The sequence below is a fragment of the Ictidomys tridecemlineatus genome, chromosome 8 (assembly GCF_052094955.1).
Source record: "Ictidomys tridecemlineatus isolate mIctTri1 chromosome 8, mIctTri1.hap1, whole genome shotgun sequence".
Taxonomy (NCBI): Eukaryota; Metazoa; Chordata; class Mammalia; order Rodentia; family Sciuridae; genus Ictidomys; species Ictidomys tridecemlineatus.
This window is the reverse complement of record NC_135484.1, coordinates 86,255,090-86,277,370: the sequence shown is the minus strand read 5'-3', so window position 1 is coordinate 86,277,370 and position 22,281 is coordinate 86,255,090. Positions and strand designations below refer to the sequence as shown.

The 22,281-nt window shown below is 36.3% G+C and overlaps 1 long non-coding RNA gene across 1 annotated transcript in view; it reads right to left on the bottom strand.

Moving 5' to 3' along the window:
• Positions 1 to 206: 206 nt before the first annotated feature.
• LOC144365882 (uncharacterized) overlaps positions 207 to 22,281 on the bottom strand; it is a 38,906-nt gene continuing 16,831 nt past the window's right edge. The window contains exons 2-3 of the long non-coding RNA XR_013424612.1: positions 17,611 to 17,730; positions 207 to 520 (exon numbers count right to left, since the gene is read on the bottom strand). This is a non-coding gene — a long non-coding RNA (uncharacterized LOC144365882). The remainder of the gene's footprint in view (positions 521 to 17,610; positions 17,731 to 22,281) is intronic.

Here is a 22,281-nt window from a genome sequence, read left to right as displayed (position 1 = left end):
GTATACCAGGAGTCTGCAAACTATAGCCTATGATTCACATCTGGTTTACTGATGCTTTTTATAAACAAGGCTTTGGTAGCACACAGTCATGCCCATTCAATGACATATTGTCTATGTGATTGTTGGCATCACAGTATGGTTGAGTGAACAAATGAGATTGTAGGGCTAGTAAAACAACAACAACAACAACAATAAAAAGATAATACTTGATACTTCACAAAAATTTTTTTTTTCATTGACCTTCTTAAACAAATAATAGACCTTCATTCCAAAATTTTGATCTCAAGAAACCAAACTTTGGATTACAGGCTAATTTTGAGTAGAAGTTTTTTTTTTGTTTGTTTGTTTTTTTGTGAAACATTCTTGTTTTCCTCTCTCCTAGTGTCTTTCTTTCCTCCCATCTGGCCATGTTGTAGCCACCACCATTGGATTTCTGCACTGTAGTATGGAAGTCAGTCTTACAATGGCGGTGTAGGTCGATGAGGCTTTCCTTCATGGTGATCCTGGGACTCTTCTGGATCTAGTTGGAAGATCAAGCAGAGAAGAAATGTGTCTAATCCCAAGGTTCTTTCCTCCTTTATCCTCTCTAGACTGACAGCATGCTGAAACCCTTAGTCACTGGTAGTGATTACGAGTGTGTTTCAAGTCTCATATCATCAGAGAAGAGGGCAGACCCATCATAGCCACTAGATTCAATTGATTCTTAGTTCAAATTCATGGTACCATTCAGGAGTATGGGTCTATTCAATGTTGCCTGCTTTTAAAATAGGAGCCCCTCCAGGCCTATGGCATATTACTGCTCATCTTTTGTAGTTCTGCTGTTTCTGAACCATGGAAATGTTTATCATATTTTAAATCTGGGTCTTTTTTATGATTTGGATATGAGGTACTCCCCCACGCCCCAAAGCTTCTGTGTTAATACAGAACTATTCAGAGGTGAAGTGATTAGACTGTGAGAGCTGTAACTTAATCAGTTCATTCTGGTTTCAACAGGCTAATGGGGTGGTCACTATATAGGTAGGTGGGGTGTCGTTGGAGCAGAAGGGTCACTAAGGGTGTGCCCTGAAGGGTTCATTTTTGCTGCCAGCCCCTTCCCCTCTGTCTGCTTCCTGCCTTCCATGAGGTGAATAGCACTTCTCTACCATACCTTTCCACCATGATGTTCCCTCACTGTGGGCCCAGAGCAGTGGACTCAGCCAACCAAGAACTAAACCTCTAAAACCTTGAGCCAAAATAACCTTTCCTTCCTCTAAGTTGTTCTTGTCAGGTATTTTGATCACAATGACAAAAAGCTGACTAACACAGTTTTATTTTTGAGTTTTTTAAAAAATCTTAAACATAATGTTTACACATTTGGACAGAGAGGCACATTAGGACATGAACTTTTGTTACTACCTTGACTGAAAATTTCCATTATATATTTTTTGTTTAAATGATATAATGATATCTAGTTACTTTTCCATTGAAATCATAAGCATTGAGTCTAAATGAAGTTATTGTAGTGGCTCTATTGGAACCATTGTGAGACCAATCAAAATCAAAGTCACATTTCTTTTTTTTTTTTTTAATACATTGATGTGGCTGTATCCCTGTAGTATGTTGTTTTTTAAGTCATTTGTCAACCCTGCTATTTTTTTTATTGTTGGTTGTTCAAAACATTACATAGTTCTTGATATATCATATTTCACACTTTGATTCAAGTGGGTTATGAACTCCCATTTTTACCCCATATACAGATTGCAGAATCACACCGGTTACACATCCATTGATTTACATATTGCCATACTAGTGTCTGTTGTATTCTGCTGCCTTTCCTATCCTCTACTATCCCCCCTCCCCTCCCCTCCCCTCCCCTCTTCTCTCTCTACCCCATCTACTGTAATTCATTTCTCCCCCTTGTATTATTTTTCCCTTTCCCCTCGCTTCCTCTTGTATGTAATTTTGTGTAACCCTGAGGGTCTCCTTCCATTTCCATGCAATTTCCCTTCTCTCTCCCTTTCCCTCCCACCTCTCATCCCTGTTTAATGTTAATCTTCTTCTCATGCTCTTCATCCCTACTCTGTTCTTAGTTACTCTCCTTATATCAAAGAAGACATCTGGCATTTGTTTTTTAGGGATTGGCTAACTTCACTTAGCATAATCTGCTCTAATGCCATCCATTTCCCTCCAAATTCTATGATTTTGTCGTTTTTTAATGCAGAGTAATACTCCATTGTGTGTAAATGCCACATTTTTTTATCCATTCATCTATTGAAGGGCATCTAGGTTGGTTCCACAGTCTTGCTATTGTGAATTGTGCTGCTATGAAGATCAACGTAGCAGTGTCCCTGTAGCATGCTCTTTTTAGGTCTTTAGGGAATAGACTGAGAAGGGGAATAGCTGGGTCAAATGGTGGTTCCATTCCCAGCTTTCCAAGAAATCTCCATACTGCTTTCCAAATTGGCTGCACCAATTTGCAGTCCCACCAACAGTGAACAAGTGTACACTTTTCCCCACATCCTCGCCAGCACTTGTTGTTGTTTGACTTCCTGATGGCTGCCAATTTTACTGGAGTGAGATGGTATCTTAGGGTGGTTTTGATTTGCATTTCTCTGACTGCTAGCGATGGTGAGCATTTTTTCATGTACATTTTGATTGATTGTATGTCCTCCTCTGAGAAGTGTCTGTTCAGGTCCTTGGCCCATTTGTTGATTGGGTTATTTATTATCTTATTGTCTAATTTTTTGAGTTCTTTGTATACTCTGGATATTAGGGCTCTATCTGAAGTCAAAGTCACATTTCTTATGGGATGCATCACATTTGGAAAGTTACAGGATTTGAACGGAATTATTCAAATAAATCAAATCTTTATTTCAACAAGAAAATAATTATTTTCATAGAAAATGATATAAAACTTATTTCAACAGGGAATATTAGTTCAGTATTTGAAAATGATAAAAGAAAAGAAAAATGAATCTTGGTGGAACTGTAAGATTTTTGCCAAGGCAAAGATGCAGAAACACATTATTTGGGCAAAGAATAAACCAACTCTGATCTATGCTAATCATTTTTTCTTTAATCCAAAATGTTATGTTTTAGAGTTTTTTTGGTTAATGTCTGGACAATGTGAATATTTAGGCAATGGAATTCTAATTTCATTTTCTATTAAAGCAAAATAAAGACACATTTTATTTATTTAAGTGGTATCTTGGTGATTTGTTTCTATTCAATGATTACTACTTAATTACTTAAACTCAGTCTTAAAAACTGAAATGAGATATGAGTATAGTCTGACCGATTGGAAAGTTATTATTGTTACAAATGTTTCATAGTTTCCCGAATCCTAGGCAACCAAACACAGGGTTCTTAATGAAGTTTTTAAAAGATTATTCTAGAGCTAATGGAATACAGAGGTTTCAACACTGTAATTTTCACTACACTCTCAAAATTGCTTCATCTATTTCTTCTAAGAGATGTTTATTGAGCAATTTTCATGTATAAACTACCATGCTGGGTCCTATAGGCAAAGAAAACAAAAACAAAAAACAAGAATCACAGTCTCACAGCCTCTGCCCTCTAGGATCTTCCATTTTGAAGACAAGATGTATTCAAAAGCAGTATGAGAAATAGTGTCTGATACATGCCAAGTGTGGTAGAGCAATTAATGATACAAGGACTAATCCTGGGAACGGATACTACCCTCTCCTCCCCACCCCCCACCATTTGGGATAATTAGGGGAGATTGAGCGTTAGAGGGAATATTTGAGATGTGACTTTTTTTGAAACTGGAATATTATGTCTGTTTGTAAAAGGTCCAATAGTCAAGCCCTTCAAAAAAGGCAAGGTCATTTGTACAATGCATGTCATCAGAGGCTGAGGCTTTCCTATTTAATTTAAGAAAGACATATTTCTGAGATTAGATGACAAATCCATTATCCATAAAATAATAAATAGAGAGTTGGGGTTCCTAGTACACACTGAGCCAATGAAAATCTTTTGCCCATCATTTTTATTTTTTATGTGATACTGGGGACTGAACCTAGGGACACTCTACCACTGGGCCACATTCCCAGGTCTTCCTATTTTTGATTTTGAGATAGAATCTTGCTAAATTCATAAGGCTGGTCTCAAACTTGTAATCCTTGTGCCTTAGCCTCCTGGGTTACTGGGATTATAGGTGTGTGTTACCTCTTCCAACTCTTTCGCACATTATAAGGAAGAAAATGTAGATTTGGTATTGGGAAATTTAGGACTTGTGCCTGTCTTCATAGGATAAACTGGGATAGTCACTTAATATCTCTCTGAACTTCTGTTTTTTATAGAAACTGGAGATATATATGTCTACTTTTTCTATGTGAATGATGATTATGCAGATCAAATAAAAAAATTATAAAAAGCAATTTGTGAACTATCAAATGTTATGAAAGTGTAAAGGGATCTAAGATGTGCAGTGGATTAAATATGTACATAGATTTCTTTGACACTTCTTCATTAAAGGTAGAGTCCTTACACTGTCTTTTGACCCTAGGTAGGCTTGATAACTATTTTGAATAATAGAACACAGTGGAAGTGATGCTGTCATAGTTTCTTGGACCATACTCTAAGAGGCTCACAGCTTTCCTATTCTGTAGTATAGAATTTTTTTTTCATTACAACTGGGCTATCATTCTGTGAGGAAGCCCAAGGAATTCAGTGAAGAGGCTAGTATGAGGAAAACTGAGGACCCCAACCAATTACCTCAGGTAGGTTCTCATCTTATACCCATCACCAGTTTGCCCAGTGAACCATCTTGGAAGTGCATCATTTAGCTCTAGTTAAACTACTCCCATGTATACTGTGCAAAACAAAGATAAACTGCCTATCTCATGTCCAAGTTGCAGATTTGTTGGTAAAATAAAATACATGGTTATTGCATTTAAAACTACTAGGTTTGGGGTGTTTGGCACTCAGCAATGGAATTGCTGGAACAGGATGTTTATTGAATGAATTAATATTTTCAGAGGGTGCTATAACTCCTCATACATATATTATTTGCCTTAACTATAATTTTCCAATATATTTTGAGATGTATTTGCAAGAAGATGGTCTTTAGCTAACTGACATTGCAATACAAGCAGATCTAACATTTAACTCTTGTGATTGATTGACAGTGACACTTGATCAGGTCAAGATGACAGAAGGAACTTGTGGCAAGGTCTAGTAGAAAAATGACAACACATTTTTCATGACCTCTTCATCAGTATACCATTCTTTTGAAAAATAGCTCTTGGTTGTTTCATGTATCTTTCAGAAACTTAGCATCTGAACATGGAACATATGATGATCAACCATGTAGCCTGAGTTCCATAATATATTTTCCACTGGATATTTCATTGATTCACCCAAATAATTTATTTCAATATTATTTAAATACATTTGTGCTAGATTCTAATTCTCTCAAGTTTTATCTGTCTTAAAACCCTTTATTCCATCTTAGTTTGGGGAGGAAATTTTCCTGAGTTACAGATTTCCAAAGTGATATTTTTCTTTGTCCTTTCCTCATTTTAAAGATGTCGTGTAATTGTCAGTTGATTTCCATTGTTTCTGGTGAGTAGCTTGTCTCAATTCTTATTGTTTTTATTTTTCTCTTGAAATTACTTTGGTGTGTGTGTGTGTGTGTGTGTGTGTATGTGTGTGTGTGTGTGTGTTTTCAGACCCTTGATTTTGTATTAATCCTTCTTGAGGTTCATCACATTTTTGTTTTGTTTTGTTTTGGATTCATTTTCTTTGTTTCTGTTTCTAGTACATTATTGAAATTTCTCATCTGTTCCCACATGTTGGCCACATTTCCCCAAAATTCATAGTCAACATACTTACATTATCTATTAGCTAATTCTTGTATTTTGGTCACTTTGTGTCTACTTCTATCCATTGTTTATTTATTGATTATGGATCACATTATCCTGATTCTTTTCACACCATAAATTTTTTAATTTTATACGAGAAATTGTGTCTGCAAGGTTTCTAAGTATTATTTGCTCAAGAAAAAAATAATGCCTATGTCTGTGACAGGCTGCACAGCATGGATTGGTCTAATCTAAAGTTGGGTTAAGTCTGAGGTTTTCTGTAGTTTTTGCTTGATCTTAGTTCACCTGAAGGTTCAAATGTTATATATAAGAGGGATTGGAACTTGTTCATCTTAGCACCAGAATAATTCTAATGTTTTATACTGCTGTGACAATCTTTCTATGCCACACAAATGTTCAGGTTCCTGTGTTGGTCTTCTGGTTCTTTAGCCTGGATCCTGACTCTCTAAGCCTTGAAAGATCCAAAAAAACAAAAAACCCAACATACTTTTTCCTTGACTGCTCTGCTCTTAGTTTTTGGTATGCTACTGTCTTAAACCCAGATAAAGACCTGGATGAATTGAAGATGATGTTTCTCAGCTTCACTGTTGTGCCTACAGCTTTCAGTTGCTGTAATCTATCCACCAACAGAATAAATCTCTCTCTACCTTCTTTCTGTACCCCCAGGCTTTAGGGCATTGCTGTTGTGCCCTCAGTGGTGCAACAAGTGTGGTATCACCCTCTGCCCTCCTGCTCTGCGCATCCTTCAGCAAGCTGGTGCGTATGTTCAGCGAAGGTTCTACAAGATGAGATTGCTGAGTGGGTATGGAAGCATGTGCTCATGGGGCCTCCTTGTGCCAGTGACCCAGGACTATTAAAAGTTAATTAAAATTTTGGCTAGCTTCTCCTTGCTTCTGCCTATTGTGGTTTTGTTCCTCATATGTCCAGAGGTTTGTATTTCTTCTCTCATAGGAAGGGCTTTTCTGTTCCTGGAATTTAATTTATTTAGATTTTGTTTTTATCTTCAACAATATAATGGAAAAAAAGAAATCCAAAACATAGTTTTATAATTTATCTGGCTTTTTCTCTTTGTTAGAATGGGAGCAGTGGTCTCATGAATTAATACATCCTAACCAGAAGCACCCATATCTTTATCTCCTTTTCTGCCTTAAATAATCAGCTATTTTAATGTTTGTAAACAAGGACCAGAATTGGTGTTATTCATCATGTTTATTATTAATAAGCAGAGGTATGTAACTTATTCATAAGTAAATTGAATTTTATAATTCAATTTATAAGTCTAATTTCAGGTAATTTTTTGATACTGGGGATTGAAGTCAGGGTTACTCTATATTAAAAATAATATACTTAAAATAAGAAAATAAATTATTTTAGCTTAAAAAATATTTTTTTATTTTGAGACAAGGTGTTGCAAAGTTACGGAGACTGGTCTTAAACTTGATACCTTCCCGCCTCAGCCTCTTACAAAGCTGGGTTTGCAGGTATGCAATACTGTGCCCAGCTTAATTTCAGATAATATTTAAATAATTGTTTTAGGAAATTACTACTACTACTACTATTGATATGACTTTTGTTTCTTGAGGATATTAAATATTTTGATTCAACCAAAATCCATGTCTTTTGATTATGTTCTGAAGAAAAAAATTGAAAAAAATTGTAGCTGGTAGATTTGATCTTTATAAATATGTGAAAAAATCTTTTATATGACCTGACTTATCTCTTAAATTTATTACACAAAGGTATACATTATATATTATAAATTATAAACACATATTTACTTAAGCCATTAATGATTTTCTTCTGCCTCTTTTCTGGCACCTGTACAATTACTTATAACTCTCTGATCACAGGAAGACCAAAATAATTTTAAGACGGGGTGGGTAGAGAGGGAGAAAGCATAATCTATTTATGAAGTTTTTTTTTTCAGATCCATTCTTATTTCTTGCAAGGATTGCTGAATATTCCACAGACAGAATACCATTAGTATAAATTATCATATGTTGATTTTGTGAACAGATACTTAATCCTCAATCATATCCTTGCATTTTATGCTCCTTATCCATGGACACATGATGAGAAACAAAGGTTTCTAGGTTATCAAATAAGCATAAATTTCACAGCTTTAATCTGTCCAAATGCTCATAGTGTACTTATCCAATGCAACAATGTATCTCATTTCATAAATATATTTTGAAATAGCTATGCAGAAGTATCTTATTTTTTTAGTAAAGTTACAGAAATACTTTAAAAATATGTTTCCAGAATTTTAAATGATCTTTTTATTCACTTTTTGATGTTTCTGTTAGTCCATTCTCTAATGGTGATAGGGCCTGATTGTTTTTGTTTACCAATGTGTCTTCTTAAGCTCCCAATTCTTATATTATTTAATGTATTCTCCAACTTCTATCCATTTTATCTATATGAAACACTTCTTTCATTGGATAGCAACAGCCTTTTCACTAGTTCATGGAGATGATTTACCACTGGTTCAATATAGAGACACTACATTACTGACTCATAGGAGATGCAACAATAAAGAATATGGACCATATGAGTAAGAAACAAGGTGTGGAAGAGCATGTTAGTATCAGAACTTTTTGTGTTTTCCTAGGATACTACCACAGGCCATCATGTGGGAAGATTATGCTCCTCTAAAACCAGATTTTACTTTGTGACTTGCTTTGGCCAGTGAAAAATGACTAGCAATGATATGGCCAGTTGTATGCAGAAGCATTGAGAGCTACTCCGTGGTTTTTCTGTGATTTTTTTCTCCCTATTATAGGAATAGCAAAGTACCAGGTAAGGGCTGATCCTTCAACTTGTATCTTAGAGAAAAGAAGACACACGGAACTATCTACATGCAATGAGTAGAAAGCAAAATTTTTGTAAGCCACTAAAATCTTGAAGTCCTTCCTTCCTTCCTTCCTTCCTTCCTTCCTTCCTTCCTTCCTTCCTTCCTTCCTTCCTTCCTTCCTTCCTTCCTTCCTTCCTTCCTTCCTTCCCCAGGAATTGAATCCAGGGTCACTTAACCACTGAGCCATATCCCCAGCCCTTTCTATATTTTATTTAGAGACAGGGTCTCACTAAGTTGCTTAGGGCCTCACTAAGTTGTTGAGACTGGCTTTGATCCTCCTGCCTCAGCCTTTAAAGTTGCTGGGATTACAGGTGTGCACCACTGAGCCAGCTTAAAGTTGTTTCTTAATGTGGCATAACCAAGATAAATTTTTATTTTCACCCATAGGGGATTTGGGGATGTATTTGTGGTCTTGTACCTGAAGTCAGCATTGAAATGCTATTCTTCTGGAAATGATTATATTTTGGTATGTTCATTCACGAAAAATATTTTTATAAGATTGAAGATGGCAATGTATCTAGGAACTTTTGATAATTCTCTAGTCTCATCTAGATGTCCCCCCCCATTTTTTTTCTTTAGCAAATTTAAATACTGATTTGCTAAGTTTCATCACTTAGACTGTATGCTCCTTGAGAGAAGTGCCCTTGTCTTATTATTTTGATTTGGGGCACAGCATCTAGCATAATACCCAGATTATGGCAGGAGTTGATAAATATTTATTGATTGATACAAATATATAATCTGAAAAAAGCAAAAGTGGCTTATTTGCAAGCAAAATCTGACATGATCTGAACTCATTTGTTGATAAAACCTTATCTGAATTCAAACAAAAGTATTTATAGTCATGCATTAACCCATTTAAAATGAACATAATTTTTGTTGAGGAAATATTCAACATTTTTGTAAGGTGGGTAATATACAAGGTATATGTATGTGTGTGTGTGTTTAACCATAATTACACATGTATACATATATAGTATGCATATACGTTGTGTCTGTGTGTGTGTGTGTGTGTGTGTGTGTGTGTACCTCTCTACAATTCCTCAAATTCTGATTTCTAGAACATATCTGGTTCTAAGTATGTAAGATAAGAGATCCTACCTGTGTTAGCTTATGAGCATTTTCTTGAGCTGAGATCAACTCTGCACTCTGGTTATGTGCCTCATACTTTATTAGATAAGTGTCTTTTTTGGATTTTTCATAGCTGTATTGAATGAATTTTAACTTTCAAAAACTTAACATCACTTGCATGAAAATAATTATATGCTTATAATTTCAGCATCCACTATGATTATGTGACTTTGTTAAAATTTGCTGCTCTAGCATTAGAGTAAGTTTTATAAATGTTAACAAGTTACTTTTAATCTATATAGTAATTTTGCTGATTAAAAATGGATAATTTGGGACTTCAATAGAAAAAAAATAACTGTGAACAAATAATATTTGTTTCTAGTTCCTCTATTTATGTAAGAAATAATCATACTGGGTTAGGAATATTATGAATATATTATTACACAGTGAATAGCAGAGTCACACATTTACATATACACACATGAACAAGAACCATATGTCTTGTCTTGTAGTCCAAAGAAGGTTGGGCATCTCAGTTAAAATAATGTAATTCCAAATTTTTCTAATCTACAACTGGCATAGATTGGTTAGCTGGTCATGCTTAGATCTACAGAGAATTACATTTTCTTTATGTGTAAAATCTTATTTAATCATAAGTAAAATGGCAGTAAAAAAAAAAAAGCTCACAAGAGTCTGAACGAAGAACATGCCATTCATTGCTTTTTGATATGAGCTGCTTGATATTCTGATTATGTTGCTGCCATAAAATGAACAAAGAGTAACATGGAATTTGATAAAGACAAGAAAACTTTTATTAAACTTTTAGAGCAGTGAAATAAATTATTCATGCAATTGCATGAATAATGGTATCCATGCTGATTAAATCAGCTAAGAGGAGGCAAAATATTCACGTGCATGGCATGAGTTCCATTTTCAAACAGTTCTGAAATGAAAATGTAATATAAAACAACACAGTAGTCGGTCCCCAAAAATGGAAAGGAAAAAAAAAAAGTGGAGTACAGTATTAATTCAAAAGAGGAGGGAAAAGTTTAAAGCACTTGCACTTCTGAAATCCACGAGCCAGAAGGAATTTTCAAAGACAGAAAAAATAATCCACAACTTCAAAGGAATTTAATGAAAGAGAGAAATAGCAAAGATGACTAGGGTGCAAGAGAGACAGACCTAGGGCTTAGAGGAGGGAGAGAATGGGTATTTATCCAATGAACCATTCAGTGTGTATCCCATCTGGAGCTTGAATAAAAGAGGATTCTCTCCAAATTGGGCTGTTGGGCACATGCCAGCATTTTGGGATGATCTGAGAAAGGAGCTACTGCTGGTAACAAGGTGTCTTCCACATCTCCCCTGCCACCTGTTTTAAGATTTGTGACCATCACTGTCCTTTCATCAAAATGTTCGCAGAAGAAAAGTGTCAGAGTTCATACTTCTCTTTCCACATCACTGAGCACATGAAATGGAGGAGAAAACCCCTGCTACCCACAGAATTCCAAAGAGCTGAGTGCATGCTGCAGATCACACTGAAAAAGTGGGAGGAGAGGAAAAAATATCTCATAAATGAGCCTAGCAGAGAAGCAGGGAGGAAAAAAGGACACGTCGGGGTAGGAGACAGACCCAAATGGTAGAATTCCTTACCTTCTGATGCACAAATCCACCTTCAGAAAAATTTTCCTCACAGACAGTGCTTTCCACTGCTAGGCAGTCCCTCAGATTCTTGTGCCTAAGCTAGCTAGGTACAGGGGGCTGGAAGTCGCCTTGTCTAGGCCAGAGTTTCAGGGAGTCTTACTGGTGGCACACCACCCTGTCCCTTCTAACTGATTGGTTTGTCATTCTGATTTGTCATCCCGTGCATGCTGTGCTACCAGTTCTCCTGTCACCTTTGTTCTTAAATCAAGGCAGGGCGAGAGCCTGGTGGGAAGGGTCCTCTATCCCCCCACTAAGGATAACTCTCTGGATCTGATCCTGCCGGACTCCTCTTTGTATTCCTTCTTTTTTCCCCTGTCACCATCCACCCTCCTTATTTGCCTTCTTTTCTGACTAGATATTTGACTTGTCTAACTCATCTGTGATCAGCCTCTGGCATCAAGGGTCTGATGTAAGTGCAGAGACTCCCCTGAAACCCTCTACTCCATAGAAGAGGCGCATAGTAATGTATACCTAGAAGAGGCGCATAGTAATGTATACCTATTTTAGTCTTACCTTAAACTATTTTGGAAAAATAAAAACATATTTTCTCACCCAAGTTGCTTCTCCTTTCTCTAGTTTTCCAGGTTCCTTTTTTTCAATAGTCAGGTAACAACAAGCTGAGTTTCCAACCTGCCTAACTATAGAAAGTCCAGGCAGCTCCCCAGCATCTCCAGTGAGTGTCCAAAGACTGCACAAAACTTTTCTGGATTCCATTGGTCACATGTCACCAGAAACCACAGCTCAAAGGCCACACCCCACCAACACTATCTCAACACTCTTCTTCCAGGCGCCCTGCTACTGCCCCTCCAATTCCCCAAGCACAAAGCTGTTGTGTTTGACAAACAAAAGGAAAACTTGTAGGAGATGAGGAGATTTATAAACAAAGACTGGAAAAACACACTGGACTTTCACTGTCAGAATTTATACAAATCTTTCAAAGGACCACTCTGATCTCTCCTCCTTGCCCCTTGACAACTGCTCAACCTTGGTCTATAGTCCCTTTCTTAGGTCCTCTCTTCCTGGAACATAGAGTACTAACCTCCTGAATCTGGACCTATAAGAGGAAGCAAAAGACATTATTGGGTATAAGGATGGCCCCAATATTGTCATACCACTCTTCAAAAAGGCAACTATTACTTTGAACAACAACAAATAAACAAAACAAAACAAAACAGAAAGACAGAAGACTGCATAAATCCCATTCAGAAGTATGGCCATTTGGATGTTTTTGCCAGTCATGGTTTCCCTGAGAGCCATGGATAAATAGATACCTTACATGGGCTTGATTTTAAAAGATTCAGCAAAATGGTCTCTGTCTTGCACAAAATGAGTCTGCACTAAAGATCAGCTTTAGGTCAGCCCTTATAACCTCTGAAAGTTGGAAAATCTGTGGATCAGTTTCTAGAGCACCATTCCTAACATGGAATGGATTTTTTTTTTTTAATGATGCTACTGCAGGAGAGAAGATGAGAATATTTCTTTTAAATAAGCAGCTTGTAATATCATGCTGAAACAGAGAATTAGTTAAAGGCTGGCATTCCCATTTCTCTTTAGAGGCCAAACTTTGCTGCCATTAGTGGTGGCTCTGTTATGTAATACTACCTTTAAGGAAGAAGAATGACCTTCTCAAAACAGAGAACTGAAATAGGCTTTCTTCTCTTGTGATATCATGTTGTATCTAGCAAGTGTGACAAAACTGAATCATCAAAAATGTTTCTATAATCCTTCACGTGCCAGGAATTATGCTGGGTGTTCAAAATTAAAGGATGATTTAACTGTGGTTGTTATCCTTAAGACACTTCCAGGTAGGTAAAGTCAGAGATATTGGCAACTGTGAAGCATGGCAAAAATGTATGTGAGTCCTTGCCCAGCAGTCAGACTACTTCCTCTCCCTACCTCATTACTGGTTGAGAATAACAAAGAGAATCAGCTTCAGCGTTCAGAAAGACACAGTCCTGCAGTAGACAGTAGACGATGTGATTCCTGTAATTTCCTCTTCCCATAGCCAACTTTTTTTTTTTTTTTTTTGGTGATGGTGGTGGGAGCGCGTACGAGGGATTGAACTCAGGGGCACTCGACCACTGAGCCACATCCCCAGCCATTTTTTATATTTTACTTAGAGACAGGGTCTCACTGCGTTGCTTAGCACCTCACTTTTGCTAAGGCTGGCTTTGAATTCTCAATCCTCCTTCCTCAGCCTCCTGAGCCTCTGGGATTACAGGCATGTGCCACTGCACTTGACCCCATATCCAACTCTTGATTGTATTATATGTAATGTTCTATGTTCTCTCAAAATGCTAATGGTAAAAACATCAAATTTGTGACCATGGTGGGGGAAAATGAAGACTGGTTAATTATGTCTGCGATGGATCAATGTTTACCTAGGAAAGGCATGACTGAAATAAATTATGAGTCCTGTCTATCAAACTTCTCAAGCTGGAGTCAAGGTTCTGATCTTAGAATTTATAATATGTGTTATTTTTATATGCAAACTTATTTATTGAAGAAAAGCTTTTCAATCCATCCCAGTATAAATTTATAAATGCTATGCATCTTGAAAATATATTTCCATAATGTAAACAAAATGTATAAAGAAGGAAAGCTAGTTGAAATGTATTTAACATATTAAAGTTCAAACATTTATGCCTATGAGTGAAGACTGCAGGAAATTCTAGAGCTGCATGGTCAAGGAAAGACTATGTACCCACTACAAGTAAGTGTGCCATTTTCTCCTAACCCTGCCAGGTTTTCTGTGTCAATAGAGATCCAGGTTTGATCATCAGAGAAATGAGTATTGCTGAAAGAACTCAACTATATATAAGCTGAATTTTTAATGCCATTTCTCTGCAGAGAATATATTTTTAAGTAGGAAGTCACTTATATCTAATTGTGATTAGAGCAAAAAATTATGAAAAACAGTGAAGGAAGGAGTTGCTCCATTTATGGTTAGCCAACCATAATATATAGAGTAGCTTTCATACACTTAACACTTTTTTAGGTTCTGTGAGAGATGACAGAAATATTCATCTAGTCAATAGATCAGGTTATTCTATGGTCCAAATTCTTTCAACAGTTTCAATGTTGTAGTAGGAATCGAAGGATAGAAAGCTCTGCACAATACATGCTCTAACCCTTGTATCTCAATGGAACCCATCTCTGGCTTCTCCCCTAGTTCATGACAGTCTAGCCATACCAGACTGGACTCCTTGCTGTCCTTGAACATGAGAATATCCTTCTGCTGTGGGATTGGACACTTACTGGTCTCTCTCCATCTCCAAGCTCCTTCATCATATATGCTCATAGCTCATTCCTTCAGGCCCTTTCTCAAAATGCCATCTTCTTAGAGAGACTTCCCCTGTAATACCATATTTAAAATGGGAAACCATCTACCCAGCCCCATTATTCTGCACTTCTGTTGGCATCCTCTTCTCAAATTTCTTCATTGGTTTTGTGATATGATACACTACATAGTGCTCTCCTGCTTATTGACTCTTCCTAGAATGTAAGGCAAAGATCTTTAAAATTTTTTTTCCATTACTACATTCCCAGAGCCTCCAACATTACCTGACACATAGGAGGAACTCAACAAATTGAAACAGATACATTCATTTGCTGCTCTGAAGAGCTGTGTAATAAAGCCTAAAATTTAGAATCAATATCATGTGCTGGCTTGACACCAGCAGTATTGGGAGAATCTCATATAGTCTTAAGTTTCTCTCTCCATTCCTTCCTGTGAATGAAGTTCCCCTAGTCAAGGAATCCTCTTTATGAAACTGACTGGATATATTTCCTGTTTCTCCCTGCTATTCTTCATCAGCCTATGGAATTATTCAAACAAGCTACTCATATGCTCCCAAGGTAAGCAGGGGCACATTATCCTCTTGATATTACAAAGCCTGCCTCCCACAATCTGATCATTCATGTTCCTAAGTGCAGGCCCTGCATGGCCTTATAAGGCATAGTGTCCTCCTCCCCTAGGTTGTAAGTATATGTGATCAGAAGGCTGCTGTTGCCTTTATCTGTCCAGTGTTGAGTGCTATGTGTTTAGCAATCCCTTTAGAACTCTAGTTTGAATCCCTCCTTCACCAATGGAGTGAATAGGAGGCAATTAAAACAAGGAATTGTAACAGTCTGCAAAGCAAGATATATATATATATATATATACAAATCAATAATATAATTGTATGTCTAAGAAAGTGGTAAATTACATGACATTAAATAAAAATACTATGGGAATTCAGAAATATTCATATATACAAATAATTTTAGTTTAGTAAACAAAGTCTTTTATGAAAACTTGCAAAAGAATTTGAAGTGGGACTAAAAAACTTGTAAGTGTTCTGATTTGTGCACTCCTCTGGGCTAGCTGTGCCTTCCATTATTTTTGAGTTATTTTGGAACACTGAAAGTTGCAGAAAACTGATCATAATGTGAATGTCTTTTTCCATAGAAATAAAAATTAGTCATATTTGTTAAACTGCAGTAGACTATTTCCCTAAGAATAGACTCATTTTGCATCTATTTATAATTTTACTTCAAAATCCCTTACTCTGAGTTTGTGTGTGTGTGTGTGTGTGTTTTCTTACTATTTTCCTTTAACCCATTTTTACTATTTTGCTGTTTTCCTCATTAATTAATGAGTTAAATAAAAATCTGTGGCATATGTCCATTCAATATTTGTGAGTCATAATTTTCTTTAAAAATTATCATTTAACAATGTCCTTTCTAGTAAAACATGAAAAAGAGTTTGTATTGCTCCATCTTTATTATTGTTATAAGCCAGAGAACACTTAAAACTTTGAACAATACAATAAATTATCATGAAGTCACACGTGAGATTATAACTATGTCTACCTGAAAGCAAACATCTGGATGAAATGCGAATATCTCAGGCAGCCAAGGTTCTGAGAGCTGGCTCTCAGTAGAAGAAACATCTGGATTTTGTGAATTGATTAATTTCCATCTGCCTGTGCTATTTTGGCTTCATTCAGACACAGCTTTTTTCCTGACCCTAAACTTTTCCTGTCACTATACAAACAGTATTATCTATTGTGTAGAAAGGATTTATATTTACTTATTTTCTACCTTTCTCCATTTCTTTCCATGGTATACATGACAATAGACTCTAATTTTACTTAATTATTAGTTAAACTGTTGCTTGAAGCCATCATTAAGGATAAAGGAAAAGAGGCTAGTTTGCATTTAGTGTACCTGAGAAGTAATTTTATTCTGGTCTTTGGCCAGGCCTTTACAGGAAGACATTTCTTTCATTTTTAAATAATTTTATGGATTCTCCTTATATAAAAGGTGTTTCTGCTAGATATTCACAAAACAATAATACAAGCAAACAAACAAAAATTTACCTGTCCGCTTGAATTCAGTGTCATACTCTTGATAAGAGAAAAATAAGGGAGAAAAAAATCCAAATGTTGAAGACTTAGGACATGTTTTTGGTTTTTTTTTTTTTTTTAAGAGAGAAGGCGGGGGAATTTCAATATTTATTTTTCAGTTTTTGGCGGACACAACATCTTTGTATGTGGTGCTGAGGATCAAACCCGGGCCACACGCATGCCAGGCGAGCGCGGTACCGCTTGAGCCACATCCCCAGCCCAGGACATGTTTTTTGTTTTTGTTTTTTTTTTTTTTTTTTAAAGAAAAGAAAACCTAGATAGAGCTCAAAATTCAAGACCATGACCAGGGAGGAAGTTAATAGAATTCAAAATATATCTGGACCACAAAGTACAATGTTGCATTCACTTTAGTTCCTTGAATAGTGATTCTGGGTAAGGAAAGCCAAATTGTGAAATCGATGACTTTCATTTTTATTTTCTATTACAGATTTGCCACTTGGCAACTCTTACGACAACAACAACAGGGGGAAAAAAAAGCCCAAAGGGTGAAGAAAGAATTAGTGCAGTGGGTTGTCCCAGTTATATTCAGTTCCAGTTTATATTCAGTTTTGTCAATTTGACCTTCACAGGTCTGTAATTACTGTAATCACAGCCTGCTGAACGTGCTAACAATCAAAGCATCCCAATTTGAACAGTTCAACAATAGCCTTTTTAATAGGGGTAAAACTATGCCAGAAAGATTGGCTGCTTTACTTCCAGCCTTTTCTGAAGGCACTGGATAATGGGGAATAGATATCAAACAATTCACCTTGAAAAAAATATATACTGTGCAAAGAGAAGGACTCCATCTGTTACGGACAGGACCACTACATGGCCAGAAAGAGGACTGCTTCCATCCCTTGGTGACTCTCATTCTTCCTGATGTTGCCTGTTGATATGAACAAAGTATTATTATCTTTAAGACTTTTGCTTTGCACACCCAACAATGCCCATGAAGTTTTCAGAGATAAAAAAAAAAATAGTAAAATAGGTAAATGTGAGATAGCTCAAAATGTATTGCTGATGTATTAGGGACATTCCTCCCTCTGAATTAGAGAGGAACAATACTGATTCACCATACTGATTTGTAATCATGTGAACTTCATGCCTGTGCTGTCTTGTTTTTGCTGCTGTTTCCTTCTATTAATTGCAGCAGATTTACCCCAAATTGTCTATGACATCCTTCTCAATACCCTCTGGGAAAAAAAAATAGGCATTTTAAAATATTCTTTTTCTATGAGGAATGCCATTGGGATTTTGATTGGGATTGCATTAAATCTGTATAGTGCTTTTGGTAGTATGGTCATTTTGACAATATGAATTCTGTTTATCTAAGAAGTAGGTAGTTTTTTCCATCTTCTAAGGTCTTCTTTAATTCTTTTCTTTAGCGTTCTGTAGTTTTCATTGTAGAGGTCCTTCACCTCTTTTTGTTGATTCCCAAGTTGTTTTTGTTTTTGTTTTTTTAAAGGCTATTGTAAATGGGGTAGTTTTCCTAGTTTCTCTTTCTGAGGATTTGTCACCAATGTACAGAAATGCTTTTGATTTAAGGGTATTGATTTTATATCCTGCTATTTTGCTGAATTCCTTTATTAGTTCTAGAAGATTTCTGGTGGGATTTTTTAGAATAGCCAAAGCAATCCTTAGCAGGAAGAATGAAGCTGGTGGCATTACTATTCCAGACCTTAAACTATACTACAGAGCAATAGTAACAAAAACAGCATGGTATTGACACCAAAATAGACCTGTAGACTAGTGGTACAGAATAGCGAACACAGAGATAAACCCACATAATTACAGTTATCTCATATTAGACAAAGGTGCCAAAAACACATATTGGAGAAAAGATGGCCTCTTCAACAAATGGTGCTGTGAAAGCTAAAAATCCACATGTGACAAAATGAAATTAAACCTCTATCTCTTATCATCCACAAAACTCAATTCAAAGTGGATCAAGGACCTAGGAATTAAACCAGAGACCTGTGCCTAATAGAAGAAAAAGTAGGCCCATATCTCCATCATGTCAGATTAGGCCCCAACTTCCTTAATAAGAATCCTATAGCATAAGAATCAAAACCAAGAATCAATAAATTGGATGGATTCAAACTAAAAAGCTTCTTCTCAGCAAAAGAAACAATCAGTGAAGTGAATAGAGAACCTACATAATGGGAGCAAATCTTTACCACAAACACATCAGATAGAGCCCCAATCTCTAGGGTAAATGAAACAGTGAAAAACCTTAACACCAAAAAACACCAAATAATCCAATCAATAAATGGGCCATGGAACTGAACAGACACTTCTCAGAAGAGGATATATAATCAATCAACAAATATATGAAAAATGTTCAACATCACTAGTAATTGCAGAAATGCAAATCAAAACCACTCTAAGAATTCATCTCCCTCCAGTCAGAATAGCAGCTATCAAGAATACACACAACAGTAAATGTTGGCGAGAACGTGGAAAAAAAAGGCACACTCATACATTGCTGGTGGGACTGCAAATTTGTGCAACCAATCTGGAAAGCAATATGAAGAATCGTTGGAAAACTTGGAATGGAACCACCATTTGACCCACTATCCCATTCCTCAATTTATACTCAAAGGACTTAAAAACAGCATACGATAGGGACACAGCCACATGAATGTTTATAGCAGCACAATTCACAGTAGTTAAATTGTGGATTCAACCCAGATACCCTTCAGTAGATGAATGGAGAAGGAAACTTGGGAATATATAAACAATGAAATATTACGCAGCATTAAAAGGGAATAAAATCATGGCATTTGCAGGTAAGTGGATAGAGTTAGAGAATATCATGCTAAGTGAAGTAAACCAATCCCCCAAAACCAAAGGCCAAATGTTTTCTTTGATATGAGGATGCTGACTTACAATGGCAATGGAGGGGGGGAGCATGGGAGGAATGGAGGAACTTTAGATAGGGGGAGGGAGAGAAAAGGAGGAGGCAAAGGGGTAGAAAAGATGATAGAATGAGTTAAACACCATTACCCTAAGTACATGTATGAAGACATGAATGGTGTGAAAATACTTTGTATAGAACCAGTGACTAGAAAAATTGTGCTGTATATATGTAATATGAAATGTATTGCATTCTGCTGCCATGTATAACAAATTAGAATAAATAAATAATTTAATATAAAAAGAAAAAAACAAACAACAAACAAAAAAAACAACAAAAAGATTCTGGCTAAGATTTGGAGAAGTTCTTGGTCATGATACAAAGTTTTTAGTTCATGTTTTTCTTATTTTAATTTGCTTCTTATAAAAATTATAATCTATAAATGGGTACACTTGCAATTCTATAATGTCGAGGCTCCGAGGAAATTGGAAAACAGCTAGCCTATATTTTAACTTTCATTTTTTTCCCAAAGGATACTTTTAACAAATTAAACAAGACAAAGCAAAGCTTCTTTGATTCAAATAAGCAGAACCCCACCTGCTAGACATTCCTTTAATCACCACCACCTCTTAGCATAACAGAATTCCAAAGCTCCTATGGAACAAGGTTTGAAAACCTGTTATTTAATCTAAGGTTCCAGTACTGGGAGAGACAAAGTGACTTAGTCAAGGTCACTCTTAACTCATGGAGTCACGTTTCTCTGACCAGCTGAGTCAACCAGAAATAAGCTCTAAAAATATTTTGGCAAGCAATTGCTTGTCACTCTGAAATATTTTCCCATTGCCTTAGCCTGGCTATTCTGCTTCAAAAGACAGTCAAGTACTTTCTCCATGACTTTGGTTCTGCTGAAGGCAGGACTAGCCAAATCAGCAATGTGGGCTAATGCCCACCTTCCAGAACCAGCCTTGGTTAGAAAAAAGTACAGGATGCTTATAGGATTAAAGGCACTAAAAATGAGATCCAGTTTTCATGCAGATTATGCAGTACATATTCATTGTGGGACACATATCCAGGTTGAGAAACAATCTCCCCAAAGCTTGACCTCTCTTACTGCCAGGGTGGAGAAGTGGGCAAATGAGAACATTACAACTTTGTATCTCTGCCTTTATTTGAGGACATGGAAAATTACCCTGATTGTTTGGACAGTTCAGCTTGTTTTTGTTAAATAACCTCACAAGTACTGTTCGAAGTGATCAGAGAGTAAACTCACTAGAGATTTTTACACTCCTACTAGGATTCAATCTTTATTTATAATCAAGGAAAATAATGGTTGTGACCCACTTGAAAATTAAGGCTCTATTTGGGACCACTTCTGAGTCCCAGAGAGCTGTTAAACTAGGAGCAAGTCAAGATACATTGACTGTAAGACCTAAGAACAAAGACACAGAGAAGAGAAGAACTAACATTTCCTAAGCAGCTACTATGCAACACTTACTTGGCTAGGTCTTCCTTTTATACACTTTATGATTTCTTATAGTAACCCAATACAAGAAGCACCATTAGAGTCGTACGACACAAACATCAGGATCACAGAAGATCAGGATCACAAACCTACAGCTATATGGCACCTAGATCTGCCTGGGAACTCATTGCAAGTCACTTCACAGAATGTTAATGGTAAGAAATTGAGTAATGTTAGTGATTCACAGTTCACAAACTATGAAAAGCAATAAAGAGTTCATAGAACAGACTTGTCCATGTTCCTCAAGAACAGTAATTTAATTAAAGGCAAAAGAACATTTCACTTTAAGGTCCCAGCTTTCTAGTATATTCTTAAATGACTTACTACCATTTAGCCTTTGAGGACTGAGAAGAACATACAATTTGTAAGCTCCATGTGCACACCCCCTTTTTTAAAAAAAGGAGTGGGTAGAGATAACTCAATCATTGGAATGAATGAAACATTTAATGTTTCTAAACTGTGCCTGAATGAGTTCCCAAAATATTAAACTATTTATTCTGATTAAATAATAAATTTCAACTAGCAAACAAATTTTCAACATGTATCTAGTACCCTAATGTATCCAAAGAGAGGAAATAGTTATAGTTATGAATATTGTATGGAATGTTTCACTTCTAACACTCTGCTATTTTGAAGTCCCTATATTAATCACTACTTAGGACTGCTTAGAATATCTCTGTTTTCTCAGAGTCGTGAATAAGTTGCCTGTAAGAACGAGGAAAACTGATGCACAAAGTGAGGAAGGAAATTTTAAATACAAAGCAATTTCACTAATAAAATGCTCAAGCAGTCTAGAGTAATTTGGGTACTTGGTGAATCACTGCTTAGCAATTCATGAACACTGTGGGTGCTTGGAATTCAATTCTATTGTCCTCTATCTGAATTGCTTTGAAAAAAGGTCACATGAGAAGGAAAGGAAGTTTTGACTTTCACATGCCTGTTATTGCTAAGGAAACCACTTCCTCAGTATTCACATATTCAGCATGTCTCTAGTTTTGGCTTCCATACAAATTACATCTTGGTACTGCATTAAGAAACAAACAAGGGTGGAGAATATT